Source organism: Acipenser ruthenus, chromosome 7 (genome assembly GCF_902713425.1).
Source record: "Acipenser ruthenus chromosome 7, fAciRut3.2 maternal haplotype, whole genome shotgun sequence".
In the NCBI taxonomy this organism is placed as follows: domain Eukaryota; kingdom Metazoa; phylum Chordata; class Actinopteri; order Acipenseriformes; family Acipenseridae; genus Acipenser; species Acipenser ruthenus.
Genome location: NC_081195.1, coordinates 64,834,657 through 64,849,945, shown reverse-complemented (window position 1 = coordinate 64,849,945; position 15,289 = coordinate 64,834,657). Strand labels below are relative to the sequence as shown.

The 15,289-nt window shown below is 36.9% G+C and overlaps 1 protein-coding gene across 3 annotated transcripts in view; it reads left to right on the top strand.

Moving 5' to 3' along the window:
- The window catches only part of LOC117970982 (synaptotagmin-1), a 195,341-nt gene that overhangs the window by 72,219 nt on the left and 107,833 nt on the right, over positions 1–15,289 (top strand). For all 3 annotated transcript variants that reach the window (XM_059027600.1, XM_059027596.1, XM_059027597.1), the window contains exon 2: positions 2,268–2,320. The gene's annotated coding sequence lies outside the window, so the exon portion shown is untranslated. The remainder of the gene's footprint in view (positions 1–2,267; positions 2,321–15,289) is intronic.

Below are 15,289 nucleotides of genomic sequence, written 5' to 3'. Positions count from 1 at the left end.
CGTTTAGGACGAAATACATACCCATACTGCTGGAGGGTATTTTATGACAACATGAAAAATATATAAATAAATAAATACATGCATAAATACATTAATATATAAATAAATATCAAAATAAATAAACATGTCCAAAGAAAGAAAGAAAGAAATATAACAATACAAAATATCTATATATTTATTTCTTTATTTGTTTATTTATTTCAACGTTTATTTATTTCTTTGCTTATTTTTCATTTTGGCATAAAACATCCTCTAACTTAATTTGCTGTAGTTTTAAACCGTTAACTCCAGTGTTCCACAATCAAACTAAAATATCCTATTGGTATGTTACTTTCTTCCTTCGTTTTGCATTGCTTAACTATTGGGCGTTACTTTAAAGGCGGTTGTCCTCGCAATATGATTATGTTTTATGAAGAATAAAAGGAAATGCTAATAATTAATTATTGTGTGCCCTAGGAGTAGGTCAGCAATACCATCAAATTACCTAAATACTGCAAACTGGAGAGGATTATTTTATAGGTGACACTGTCGCTTACTTGTAGTTTAATGAATACTGTAGTTCTTATGATCAAAGAATTGACGGGGTCTGGTGAGTAATGACACAAACAATACATGTTTTAGTGTATTCGTGGCTGGTTTACCGTCTTTATTAAGAATAAGAATTTAAACCAGTGGATTTAATGAAATCCCTTTGGATTAGAGCCTATGTTCTGAGAAAATTGTATAGCAGCGAAGCAACCAGACTGTTCTATGCACTCAACCACCATACCCGAGCCTAAACCAGCAACATATTTAAAAAGGAACGACAGACCCAAAACCAGCGCACCAGTCATTTCAATTTCCTTTACAGAATAAAGGGTTGTAATCGAAGGGTGTTTTTGTTCTTCTTCATGGAAACTGTTGTCATGACGATATGTCCATTTGTTAATAAACAGCCAGGTTTTCTAAATGGTATTGGATGAGCGGGGATTGTGTTTCCCGTCTTCAGATCCATCGCTAAATTAATCCTCAGATCAGCGCTTTGAACAATCAATGTAACTGACTCACGAGACCGATTCAGATTTAGATTAAGTTATATGATAAACATGCTGCACTGTTAGATTATTTTTTATCGTTATTATTGCTATTATTTTTGTAGAAATCGCAGATTATCACATTTTGTTTTTAGAGTGACCGTGGTGGCAGAAGTGCTGGGTTGTACATTGTCCTCATGTCTACTGATGCAACTTTCTGCCATCTTTTCTTAATTTATTTGTATTTGATTGACTTTATCTGGCCAGCTTTGTGTAATGGAAAACATTACAACTGGCCGGCACTGTCCATGTTTGAACATCTATTCAACTACTGTAAGCCTCTTCAAAAAATGTTATGGGTTTGTAGTCTATTACCCAAACCACAGCAGTGTCCCAATGCTATGTACTGCACACCTTGATCTCTGCTTAATATATTATTAAACCACAGCAGTGTCCCAATGCTATGTACTGTACACCATGCTCCTGCTATAGCTTGCAGTAGTAGCAGGTTATAAATTACTAGGTTATAGCTTACTTCTGAGGTACAGATTTTCAAATTGTGTTTTTATTATTATGAGACAGGGCTTATATTTGCAACATTGGTTTATAAATGTACAGATGCACCCTTTCTACGGATATAGCACGATCAGGTACAATGCCTTTTACAGTAGCTACCACAAATTATTCCTGATCCTTTTTCATGTCATGTTGTGACCTGCGGCTGTTATACATGATATCATTGGTACTGCGTCCAAGACCTGATAGTCCTTTTTAGCAAACATTCCATTTTTGTAATAAGCCTTATAGAATCAGTCTCTTTTTTTCACGGTGACTACAGTAAGTACAGCCCTTATATCAGGCTGTGTAAGTGCCTGCCTCATTAGTGTGGTCGTTTTGTATATTTCTAATGCATGCCTAAGGCATAACTAAATCGTTTTTTAACAGACATGGTTTACCAGACAATTGTTTATATTAAAAAAAGACATTGTGAATGAATGTTACTTTCACAAGCGAAGTTAGTATGTATCAAGAAGGACTGTTTTCCTTTTCTTGATGTGGAGCCTTTACGGTATGTCTAATCTCCAGATGGTTAGTCACAGAGGGTGGATGACTTTGCCAGCTTGTGTATAAACCGGGAAACCCCTCTGATTACACATCTACACCCTTAATAATCCATTTGGAGAGTAAAAATTAAACCTTATAATGATTCACGACACAACTGCATTAAGCATTGTTTGTTTTTCTTTGTTGCAGTGAATTTCTATTGAAAGGGAAAAGGAAGAAAGGAGGGGAGTTACAAGCAAATTGTAAGTACTTGTATTATTTAATAATATGTTGTTGTATATTTACGTATTTATTTATTTTAAATGTTAGCCAACAAAAACTTAGCTTAGAGGGTTAAGCAGAGGGTTATCTGTATAATGAGGGGTGGCAGCAAAAGATGACATCAGTACACTGTTCACACAAACTGGAGAATTATTGTGAAATATGGCTCTTGAAATTAAATGCTGCTCAGAGACAAAGAAGTATTACTTGATTATCAGAGCTTGCCTTTTTTTTTTTAGTTAAGTGATAAAAATACAATATAATAAATTAATATGTGTAGGTAGCCACCCTATTATCAGCAGGGGTACCTCAGAAAAGAGAAAAGACCCAAAATGAGTTAAAAAGTGGGAGCCTAATAATAAAGTGTTACTACTAGTACCCAATAGTAGAACAGACAGATTTAGAGTTAATTGAGACAACACTGTGACCCTCCTATACCCCCTAATAACAAGCTAATAGACCCTGAACAGGCTAGACTCCACCTACTAGCCTTGCACTAATAGTACATTCCCTACACAAGATAGAATCACCCCAGCTGTGTGCTGAAAACCACCATTGGTGCACTGATCTGATTCATCTTTTTGAAAGTGCCCCCCTATCTGGCAGTAAGCAACACCCAGACCTCATTAGAGAGGATGAAGGGGAGGATTTCAAACCCAGCACTCCTGAGACACTTGACAGTAGCTACAGTTGGACTTATCCACTTCCTCTATCCCAATAGGGCTCTTCCACAGTAAAGTCTCATTAACCTTCAACAGAACACCTCGTGGAAGATAATAATTACAAAAAAAGAATGGGTTTGTTTTAAGGTTAAAGTGGGACGTTACTGTCCCCAGAGGCTTCTTCCAGGACAAAATCAAAACGTATGAAACAAAATCGCCAGATTCTTTCTTAAAAATAAGTAACCGTTCTCCAACTAACATTTTAGAATCCAATAGAGAAAGGTAACCATGTTGGTTTGCAATTCAATGGTATAACTGTAAAACAAAGAAAACATGTTTATTTCACTTTCCTCCAGTCTTTCTGTGTATGGAACTGTTTAGTGTTATACACACTGTATATAAGATTATTTTTCTCCAGTTGCAGGTATATTTATCGTGAAACAGTAAGTCATTACAAATTATATTATATGCTACTCTGTTTTTATAACCTGCCTCCCCTTTTAGGTTGTTTATCACAGTGAGAAAGTAACAGTGAGAACTCATACAGGCTCTAACTGCTCATAGCAGGGTTTTTTTCTGTTTTTCATTCAACAAGAATGGATTATGAATCATTTGTCCTCTAATCCTCTAAGATAGCCATGCAATGTCTCTTGGAAAAACAAAAACAAAACACATTTTCTCTCTGTTACGTGGGGGGCACATCTACTGTAACACCAAACAGGTGAAGATGTTAATCTTAAAATGTTAATCTTGTCAAGGCTCCATCAAAATTCTTATTCCCCAGAATGGTGGGCTGCACTGCCACAAAGACCTTATCCATTTACTGTCATTGAGTCAGAAGCAAGGAGGATTGTTATAAAACCTGCAGCTGTTCAGCATTGATTAGTATTTGATTTGCAACGTCTTGTACTGAAATCAGTTGGTATCTTTCTTTGCTATGTCTTGTAGCTGTTTGGAATGGCTATTATGCAATTCTCACTAGCTAATAGCAATACAACAAAAGTAAATACTGTACTTAGCACCAAAAAGGAAGAGTTGATAAGCCTCTAAAAGCATCTCTACATTTTGGATTAAAGTGGTCAAACCCTTGGTAAAATTAAATGATGGTGACACAATGTTTTGTGCTGTGATTATTAGAGACTATCCCCATCCACTTTTATTCACTTTCATAACCTTTTATCATATGTTGATTACAGTGGGGGCATAATGGGTGCCTTTACAGTGGGTTGGCTGGTCTTTGTTGCCCCAAAAACATACGCAGGTAACGTGGTTCAGGATATCAAGACAAACACCCCGTGTATTGTAGAAATATAATTTTATTGAACAGAATGCAAGACAATAGGCAGTGAATACATGTGACGTAGAGTGACTACAAAATGCACTTGTGATGATGTACAATGTTTGTGCTTAGTGAGACAATCGCTTGATAGATATTTTTATGGCGATCTGAGACACCCATGTAAGTCTGTGGGCAGCTGTAAAGGCGGAGAAGGGGGAGGTGGGAGGGTGGATGATGCTTATCCTAGCACGATAGGCTGAATGTAAATCTGGGATTTTATACAGTAATAACAGTGACATAGCGCAGGCGCTGTTCCTCCTCCTGAACTATGCTTAACAAGCATCATTTCTTGCACAAACTGATTATCTTTTGTTGACCAATTATGCAGATAAATGTAAAATAAATCTAACTTGCACCAGGGAAAGTCTATAATTTTGTAATGATACAATACAGGTTTGCTTAGACAGGCACAACACGTAGTACTGTAGACAGCAAACAGGAGCAGGCCTTTGTTTGGATAAACTCTGCAAATACACAGGGCCTCCCCTTTTGAACCGCAGTTTGAAAGCCAGTCCTGCAGGTTTTTATTCTCAATAAAACTAGCCCTTGATCTCAATTCTGGATTTTTCTCAACCCGCTCCTATTGCTCTCCCGATCCTTCTGTGTTTACACAATTTGGGATGCGTTTTTTAATGACAGAAATGCTGAAATGTAATCCCCTACAGTGACACACATTTCAAGACAGCAGTTTTACTGTCAATTACTTTGCCAATGCTTGATTTTTTCTTGTAGCCTCTGCTACTGGAAGACTAATTTACTAAAAATGTTGTATCCCTTAACTTCTTTGCATAACAACCAAGAGGTTGTGTTTTTTTTTTAAACCTGGCAATGTTTTATCTGTTACCATATAAGCTGGCTGCCTGCCTGTGTGCAGGGTAGGTACATGTACTTCCTACTGGGTTAGAGAAAAAATCTCCATGGCGACTAGAGGAAGCCCCATAGAACCAGCTAGGGAGATGGGTGTTATGAGTCTGTAGAATTTCAGCATGCATTGTGGCTGAAAGCCTAATCTGATAAGCAAGCAGCGAGGCAACAGAGTGGTACAATATGGACAGGATATTTGAAACAAGCAAGTAGACTTTTTTTTTTTAATTAAATCCTTACTTGCATTTCTTATTCCATGACCTCAAAGCAGATCATAAAGCAGGAAGCAGTCATGTAGATATGCAGTACTTACTGTCATAGATGTCTTAGAAATATGAAATTCAAGAGCAAGTCCCCATTATCACATGGTAGCACTTCATTCAAACTGTCTGTGTAATTAATACCTTTCAGATATGTTCACAGCAAGTACCATGTAACCCACTGCTTCAAAATTGCATTACTGCATTGCTCAGAGTACTGTGTTCATTTTAATTTCAATATATAAAAAGCATGTTTCAAGGTACTGTATTATTACTAATATAAGCTGATTTTAAGCTTGTGCAATCCCTGATGAAATTCTGTTGCCATGCAATGTAACACAGTGTGGAGGAAAATACAGGGAAACAGCAATATCAAAAAAAAAAAAAAGTAATCCTTGTCTGTCTGCCGCTCAAATCAATAACAAATCAATACATTTTCGAGATGATGTGTCCTCAAAAAACTTGAACAAAATACAGAGACAAATTAAAAGCATTAGGCTGTACTTTACCATTACCATAACAAATTGCACAGCATGCTAACAAATGCTGCTAGGAATTGCAAAAATGCCAGCTCAGGTTTAAGACGACCTATGTAGTTGACTTAGGCCCGCCACAGACAGCCCGACTCAAGCAGTCCTGACTCATCTCATTTGAGTATGCACAGATTCTGCGATCAGTTGTGCTCAGTTTTGGTTTGACGTCACAATTGAGTTTTTCCTGACTGGGTGTCACACACTGCTAAGACTGAATTACTAGATACTGGTGATTACTATGTATGCAGATTTAATTAATACTGCTGTGTACACATTTTTGTATTAACTTAGCCCAACATAGCGACCGTCATATTATGCATGGCATCGTATGCTGATTAGACGGCGGAGACAGCGCCGCGAGGCAACCAAAAGAAGCGCTTAACCTATTAATTTAGCTATTGACCATTTACACTGTGCAAACGTTTCAGGCAGTGTTTGACTTTTTGTATAGTTTGTCTACTACACTTTAGCCTGTGGTAAATGAAATCCAACATGTTTATTTTTTCTCAGCATGTGAATCTAGGGGCTTATGATTTGTAACCTACTGGAGATCGATGCACCGGTTACTTCTGTTTTGCACAGTAAGAAAATATAGGATGCCAGTAGATTGATAATAAAAAGGTAAATTGATAATTTACCTTTGATTAGTAAACACCTAAAAAACTATTCAAATGTGCACATATCTGGTATTTTTGAATTCGGGACACTCAGAGCAATTCAAGACTAATGTATTTTTACCTGTGGAACTAAAGCTGTCAATATTCCGCCATCTTGTATGACAAGTTACATGACAAGCTACGTCACTTAAACCTGCTTCACCATTGGTTGACACCCTTATGACTAATCGGTATCAGTCAGTCTTGGTTGGCAACCGCCGCACACAGACAGACTGATCACATCTGAACGAAACTGCATCTGAAAAAGATTCAACATGTTCAATCTTCAAATCTGAAGACATCCCGACTGAAATCTGCATAATCTTGGTTTAAAGGGCACACACACTGCTACGATTCATCCAGACTGTACGGCCAGTTGAGATGAGATGAGTCGGGACGGCTTGAGTCGGGCTGTGTGCAGCGGGCTTTAGAAAGGCAGATTTAATTGGCTTTGCCTTTTTTTAATGTCATGTGGACTTTCAGAAAAGGCTGTGCTTGATTCATTAGTTCAAGAGACTGCATTCATGCGATAATGAGGGGAAAGGTCAAACGCAGCCTCCAAGCCTGGTCAGAGAATGTCTGTCTGCCATGTAAACTAGGTTAATGGGTACATCAGCCTTTTCTTTTCATCATAAATCCCAAGGATGTTATTGTGGTTGACCGTGGGGTTAGTTGCCATTGTTGTAAGCCAGTCCCAGAGTGAAGCAATACTCCTCAATTTTTTCTTTTGTTTTTTAATGGATGCTGTAATACTTTAGTCACATAATCTCATGGTTGGATCCAAGTCTAGTATACGTTATTCCTGTATTGAAGTCTTGAGAATAGGAGCACATGCGAAAAAAAAACAACAAAAAAAAAAACTTTCATTTTTTGTACACTATACAGTGCATATGGTCGATATAGCTCCCGGTCTCAACTGTCTGCCCTTATTCATATTAGCGCCCAGTTTTACTGGCAAAAGGTTAATAAGTGCATACACCCCTCCCCCCATTCAAAACTAGAGGATGTGTTTATCAATTACTGTTGCTTTATACTTAGCCACTTCACACGGCTTCTATACTGAAGACAACATCCATCAAGAGTGTTAAGTGTCCCAGTGGGAAATTCTGAATGATGTATTTCTTTGCCATCCCAAGGGTGCCCTCCCAGGTTGAGTGGTGGCATACCGAGCAGTTCCATGTGTGACGGTTCTGGGTTTGTGTAAAATCTGGATATCAACATGAAGGGCTGTGTGATTGTGAATGCTGAAGTATTTTCTTACTTGTCGATTATGTCACCAGACTTCTAGGACAGGGCTTCTCAAACTCGGTCCTGGGGACCCCCCTGTGGCTGCTGGTCTAATTAAGCAAATTATCAGTTCAATTAAGGGTCTAGTTAAGTAACTGACAGCTCGGTTGGAATGAAAACCAGCAGCCACAGGGGGTCCTCAGGACCGAGTTTGAGAAGCCCTGTTCTAGCAGGTCATTAACCCTTAGCGGTCCATTTATTCAGCATGTCTCAGGCGCGTCAGGTCCAATTTATTTTCACACGTGCAGTTTATTTTAGACGTGCTGTTTAAAAGTATTTTTTTCACAGTAAAACAGGTTTAAAAGGCACTGCATATCAACAGGACACTCAATACTGCATCTCCAGCCCCGCCTCACCCCTTGTTCGCTGTATTTTTCACATACCTCTTCATAGTAGTGCATACCGATAAATCATCTCCTGATCACTCGTTTTATCACCAAACTCCTCAATAATGTGATCCAAGTCATTATTTTATTACTATAACATCTAAAAAAAGCTCTGCAAATGTCTGTGATATTTTTTGAGCGCTGTGGTGCTGGGGCTATCTGTATTCCTCAGATACGCCCCTTTTTTTTTCTTTGGCTTCTGTCGGCTCCTATCAGTCTCACTCAGCCATTGAATGGTTTTCTCGGCTTTTTCCGGAGAAAAAACGACTAGAGACCTGTTTTTTACGTCTTTTTGATGATGTCGGACAGGGTCCGACATTGGACCGGAAAGGGAAAATTGCAATGTCGGACCAGGTCTTTTAAATGTAACAATTCAACAAAAGAACTTGAAATGTGTTTAACACAATCTTGAGAAATGTGCCAACTCTATGAAACTCGAGGTTTAACAGGCATAACAAGGAATGATTTGCTAATGTTTGTTTGAAAAATAATTAGTTTGCATAAAATGTACCCCACATTTTAATCACTTAAAATGTTCAAAATGATATTCAATTGGTGCAAATAACTCTGTAAAATACCATTTACACTGGTTTATTATGAGAACATGTCCAGGACATATCTGTCACACCAATGGACTTCTTATGATGTTTGGCCATTTTGGGGCCTTGTGGTGATTCTCAAGCATTCCATTTTAACTCACTGGACTCTTTTCTCATTGGTTTTCATAGTTTAATGATTAAAAAGGTATACTCTTGCATTCTCATTTAACAGGTGTCACACCAAACGATGTAACAGATGGACACAAAGGGCAGTGCTAGAAAAGTGCAATATTTTGATACATTTATGATAAAAAATTCACCCTCTGGCCACACCATGTGCTCCAGCGATGTCATCTATACTTCCTGATTGAGGAAGGACCCTCTTCTCCGCAATGGTGTCCAAGTAAATGCACATTTTAAAATCACATTATGGTGTCACACCGCGGGATGTCCTCTTTGCGGACAACACATAACCTATCATAACTATTTAAAAATGTAATGTATAGACTTGAGGAATATCATTCTTATAAATACACTTCTGTGTTGATTTGCCAGGAATTTGAGAGTGGACTTTTACTAATTATTCTTAAAATTATCAATGTTTTTCAATTTTGTGGCCCTTCATAACAGTCACACCAGTGGACATTGATCATGTTTAGTTCAAAATTCCCCTCAAAATTGTTGTGCATTTTGCAACTTTTCATATAGTTTAGATTAAATACAAAGCCTTTTACTATATGACACAGTTTTAATCAAAATACAATTAAGTTATAATTGTTTTTTGATCCATGGAAAACAAAAACAACACGCCACGTCAACTACCCACATAATGCACAGTTCACAGCCTCCTTCTGTAAAGCGCTTTGTGATGGTTGTCCACAATGAAGGGGCTCTATATAAAATTAAAGATATATATTAATATGCTTAACCATAATATAAGTGATACTGTTTGTTGTGTTCAACACTTTTTGAGCGAGACAGCCTGAGTATATCAAGCCTGTATCATCTGTGTTATCTAGGTGAAGCGCAGAACCTCAAGCGGCAGCTTATTTTGTCAACAGTGTTTATGTCCAGTTATTGATTGGTATCCTTTGGTTGTGTGAGTATTTGTGTCTCTGCTGAACTATATATAGGCTGTGTGAGTGTGTTTGTACTGCTCTTCATTAAGGAGAGCTCAGATCTCTTGACTCATCTTACTTTGAACCAAGGCCCCCAGATAAAGATTAGTGAGTCAGTGCTTTGTTAAATTAAGTCCTTGTTTTTTACATTTTTGAACTGTACGTGCAAATAATAATACTACTAATACTAATAATATGAATATATATATATATATATATATATATATATATATATATATATATATATATATATATGATTAATTGTGTATCAATGAATTGTGATACTATCTTTACATGATATATCATATCCAGGCTTGCTGCTTTTCGATATTAATCGGTAAAGCTCATTAAACGCCGAATTCCCCAAAAATATGAGTTTGACTGAAATAAATTTATATAGGATAAAACCAATCGCTTTTTTATTTTCAAATAGAATCATTTAGAAATCCTCTCTAGTTTGTGTAGTTTTTATGTCTGTCCCGTCTTCGTTCCGTTCTGAATGGCTAGGGGTCGCTGTCAGTCATCTCAGTGGTCCGTTAGTACTGTAGTTTCACCCTGTTCTGACAGACCTTGTTGACTGAAGCAGAGCTAGAAGGCTCTCATTCGTTTAAATGACTGTCAATCATCAAGATCTGCACATCAGACTGTGCACTTTCATTTGCCAGCTACAGTGCCTGTCATTCAGTGCGCCTACTTTGAAATTAGCAGGTTAAGATGTACGTGAGCGTTTGTTAGGTATACAGTGATGGTTACTAGTTTGATTTGAAAATGGGCCGCAAACACTTAATGAATATTGTGCACAATACCCTGACTGACGGCTGAAGTCTCCGCGGCAGGACGAAGCAGGCCCATCTGCCTTGCCTTCCAGTGACTCTGAGTCCAGCTGTGCTGAAGCAGTAGAGGGGTGGAGCTTAGACTCCGAATAATAAGTGCAAGTTAGTTCTGTTCAACTATCTAATGTTTTGTTCTGTGCATATTATTCACACTTGTAAATGTATGCTGTAAAAGTCTGTGTAATGCACTTTTTTTATATGCTGCGTTTTCTACGGTTTATTTTAGACCATTTTTAAATATGTGTAGGATCTTTATCTTTACAAGGTATGACTCTGCTGTGACCAAACGTTATTTCAATTACAATGTTGATAACCATGGTTTTGTTGCATGTTGAATATGATAAAGGGGTTTTGCTAAATGAGACTTTTTTCCATGGCATAAAAAGTCTATTAATCATCGATTTGGCAAAAAAATAAAAATCGTATCGTAATTAAGGTATTGTTTGTATGGGGGTACAAGAACAAAACACAACAGAGCTCATCGTTGTGGTTGTAATTGTTGGGGCAGCAGTGTGGAGTGGTGGTTAGGGCTCTGGACTCTTGACCGGAGGGTTGTGGGTTCAATCCCCAGTGGGGACACTGCTGCTGTACCCTTGAGCAAGGTACTTCACCTAAATTGCTCCAGTGTAAAAATTTTTTTTAAAAAAACTATATAAATGGGTAATTGTATGTAAAAAAAATAAGGTGATATCATGTAACAGTTGTAAGTTGCCCTGGATAAGGGCGTCTGCTAAGAAATAAATAATAATAATAATTGTAATCAAATGTGTGGGTCGGAAAGTAGCTCGACCAGCATCTTAAGGGTTAACAGTTAAATGAGAGAGAGAGAGTTAATATACATTATACTTAATCCAGAACTCAGTATATTTAAAACCTCATAAAAAAGTACATTTTCAAACACAGTTGGCTAGCATGCAGGGGTTGTGTGCAGGAATTGTAATCAGCAATGGCTTTTCTCTAAATCTTACTGCTAGCATTTTCTAGGCTTCCTGATGTTACTTGCAAGAGCATCTGGGTCAGGTCCCTTCATGTTAATGACTACGGAGTTATGCTCTGATTCCCTGTTGAAATGACTGAAAAACAATTTCAAAATGAAATACTAAAGCAGTAGCATGGATCACGCTTTGTTTATTGTATTTTGACACAGCTCTCTGGAACTACAAGGTGGCTGGATGACTTTCTCTGTTTCTGTTTTTTTTTTTTTAAAATGAATGCCACTCTGCAGTTTATTTATAACTTCTCAGTGGAAATTTGTTATTCACAGCTTTCTGACATTTCGCGTGTGTTGGCTTTCAAACTGCTGTTTGTGACAAAAAATATCATTAAACGTGACAGTGTGTCCTATTTTATGCCCTCAGTTCTTGTAGGTTTTGAAAGATATGAATACATTTCAGCCTTTTTTGCATTCATCAAAGAGGCTGTTCCTAGAAAAGTGATTTTATTTTTTTTCAAAACCTTGTTCAGGATATTCTCAGCTCTTTCTTAACAAGCATGCTACAATATTTAGGGCCTCATTCACTAAACGGCAGTAAATGACCAGAATTACCACATGGCGGTAAAATGAACCAACGGTAGCTCTATTCACTAAGCTAATTGTATTCACAAATAAAGCTAAATTATTAATTTGCAAGTTGTCACAATGCACGGAATTCAGCATGCAGAATTCAACACGCGGAATTATGCATGAGGTTTACACACACTGTATTATAGAGTGCTCGAAAGAAAAGATAAGTACGGTTTGTCACAATGACAGCGACCAAAGAGGACAGATGACAGAGTGAAGAATCTAAAGTTTGCAGACCAGGAGCTAAATGTATTATCAGAAGAAGTGGTGGGGAACTATGAAAGGCTTTTTGGTGTTGAATCAGCGAGAACATTAACTTCAATGAAACATTAAGGACAAAATAAATGCGCTCAATAGGAGGAGGGCGGGGGTTTCGTCCCAAATCACAGCATCCCGCGAGACAGTCAAAGCAGAGAAAGTCATTGTTAATGGAACATTTATGTTTAATTCTGCAAATCAAATAAATAATTGTTTGTTGAACTTGATCTCCCTCTGATTTATTTTGTAATATTAATCAAAAGTCAGCAGAGCACTCGCTCAGGCAATTAAAAGTTCACTATTTACATTTCAAAAGGTGTTTGACGAAACATCACTTTTTTAACATTAGATGCCATTTGATTGCTTGTATTTATGACTGCACCTCAACTCGCTGTCTGTGTACATTCATGTGACATTTACAGTTTCTTTTGTATATTTTAAAGCTACACCTGCCTTGTAATCTTCATATATCCCAGACTGTCTGAGGATGTACGAGTACATTGGAACACTGGAACTCGAGTCGCTATTGAAACAATCTTTAAAAATGAAACAAACTTTTGCTGGAAGCAAGAGTCGTATAAAATGGTCTGTGTTGGCTGCAAAAAAAAGTAACAAGCAGACAAAATAGTTTTTTTAAAAAGAACCTTGAATGACATATTCAGCAACATTTTTGTAAACCTTTGAAACATATGTTGAAACATTAATTACAATGGCTGTGTAATTCCCATAGCCTATTTTGCTGCCTTTAATCCCAAAATATTAAACACGGGAGAAACTTTAACTGCAAACCTGAAATGACAAAACCGAAGCTTTTGTGTCTTTCTTTATAAAAACATAATTTATGTTTTAAAACCACAGATACCATCAAATTATTAGTAAATGATATAACATCATATATGCCACTGGAGAATATCAACCTAAAATAATAATAATAATAAAAAAAACATTGTATACGACTAAGCATAGACATAAACAACTAGTGTTTCTCCCTCTGTTACATTGTCTATTATTACAAAGGCAGGCACACAATTGAAATCAATGCCGTTCACCACAAGCGTCTTAATGATATTCTGACCTACTACTGTTGTGTGGTTAGAGTCAAGATGCAGTGTATCTACTAAGTAAGCAGTAAGTTGTATATCAAGTGAATATGGTTTGCATATATCAAATACCTCCCTCACGGTATTTTGTGATGTAATTTGCATGCATTTCCACACATTAACATTATTCATTGTATTTAAATGACTCGAACGTGGTACTTTTTCCACGCGCTTTATTCCATGTGCCAGCTTGCCTGCCACTGGTTAGTGAATGCAGCAGGTGTACAAAGAACGCAGTAAAGGGGTTTGCTGTGTTCAAAACACGTTACCAGTGAACGAGGCCCTTAATGTCTAATTACATTTTTTATAAGCTGCAGTTCCGCAAGCTATACTGCCACTGCACATTTTCTCGCCTTTGAATCATTTGATAACATGAATCGGACATTATTCTTAGCAACAAGAAATCACAAATGCATAGCAAAATACATGCTAAAAAAGCTCAGTTTACTCGTGCATTGTAGTTTTTAATAAACTAAGAATGAGAGAAGCACAGTGAATAATAATGTATGGCAAGTAAAATTAACCTTTTAATTTGAACTAACTCTGTGGTTCCTTTCTTACACTCGGTCGGAAGCAGAAATATGTAGAACAATTACCTTTGTTATATTATTTCATTGTCTTTTCTTTCAGCTTTCAGTTCAGCTGTTTGAGAGATAAAGCACATGTAGTTATTGTAGTTATTGTACCATTGTGTGCCAAACTCTCTGTCTCGATGGTTGGGCTGACAGGCATTTCTTATATTTGAGTACTGCTTGTCTTTGCTGCGAGGATAAGAAGAACTAGCCTGACACATACAGTACTGAAGCAAACCTTTTAATTTCATATTTTAATTGTCTTTTTTATTTACAATCTAAATTAATAATCTCAAGGTTATTTTGTGTGCTGTACATTTCCAGGAACTTATATTAATGAACAGACATTAGCACTGCAAACATAAACACCTGAATGTGCATTCTGTAAGCAAGGAGTGGCCATCAAAGAGGTATCCGTCTTGCAAGACTTTCTGCAACAGGCAAGGTTTTCTAATTGATTAATTTATAAGTTCATGCTGTAGACTTAAATGAAACTGTGCAATGTATTGTATGCCACTCCCATTAGAGTGGCTGGCAATTTTTGCTGGAATAGTTAGTAAGCATGTCAGATAGTGATCTAAGGAGGAGCCACATGAGACACAACATACATAATAGGATATTAAACAGGTATAACATTGAATATAAGGACAATGTAAATGACATACATTAGATGATGTAGAACATATGCCTTAAAGGTTATTGTTTTTCTTTCATATTAAACTCATTAAAATGTAAAATGTGCTTTCTTTTAAAAATATTGCCCTTTGGTACAGTATAGGACATATTTTATTTTCTTAATATATTTTATGAAATAACATGTCTTGGTCTGCTAAGAAATAAATAATAATAAAAATGGTATGTTCACACTATAGTGTAAACATGGTTTAACGTGATACATCAATTTTTAAAAAATATTTGTTATTTTTTATTAGGGATGCAAACCATACCAAATCATTTGGCATCTGCGAGAAGAAAGACA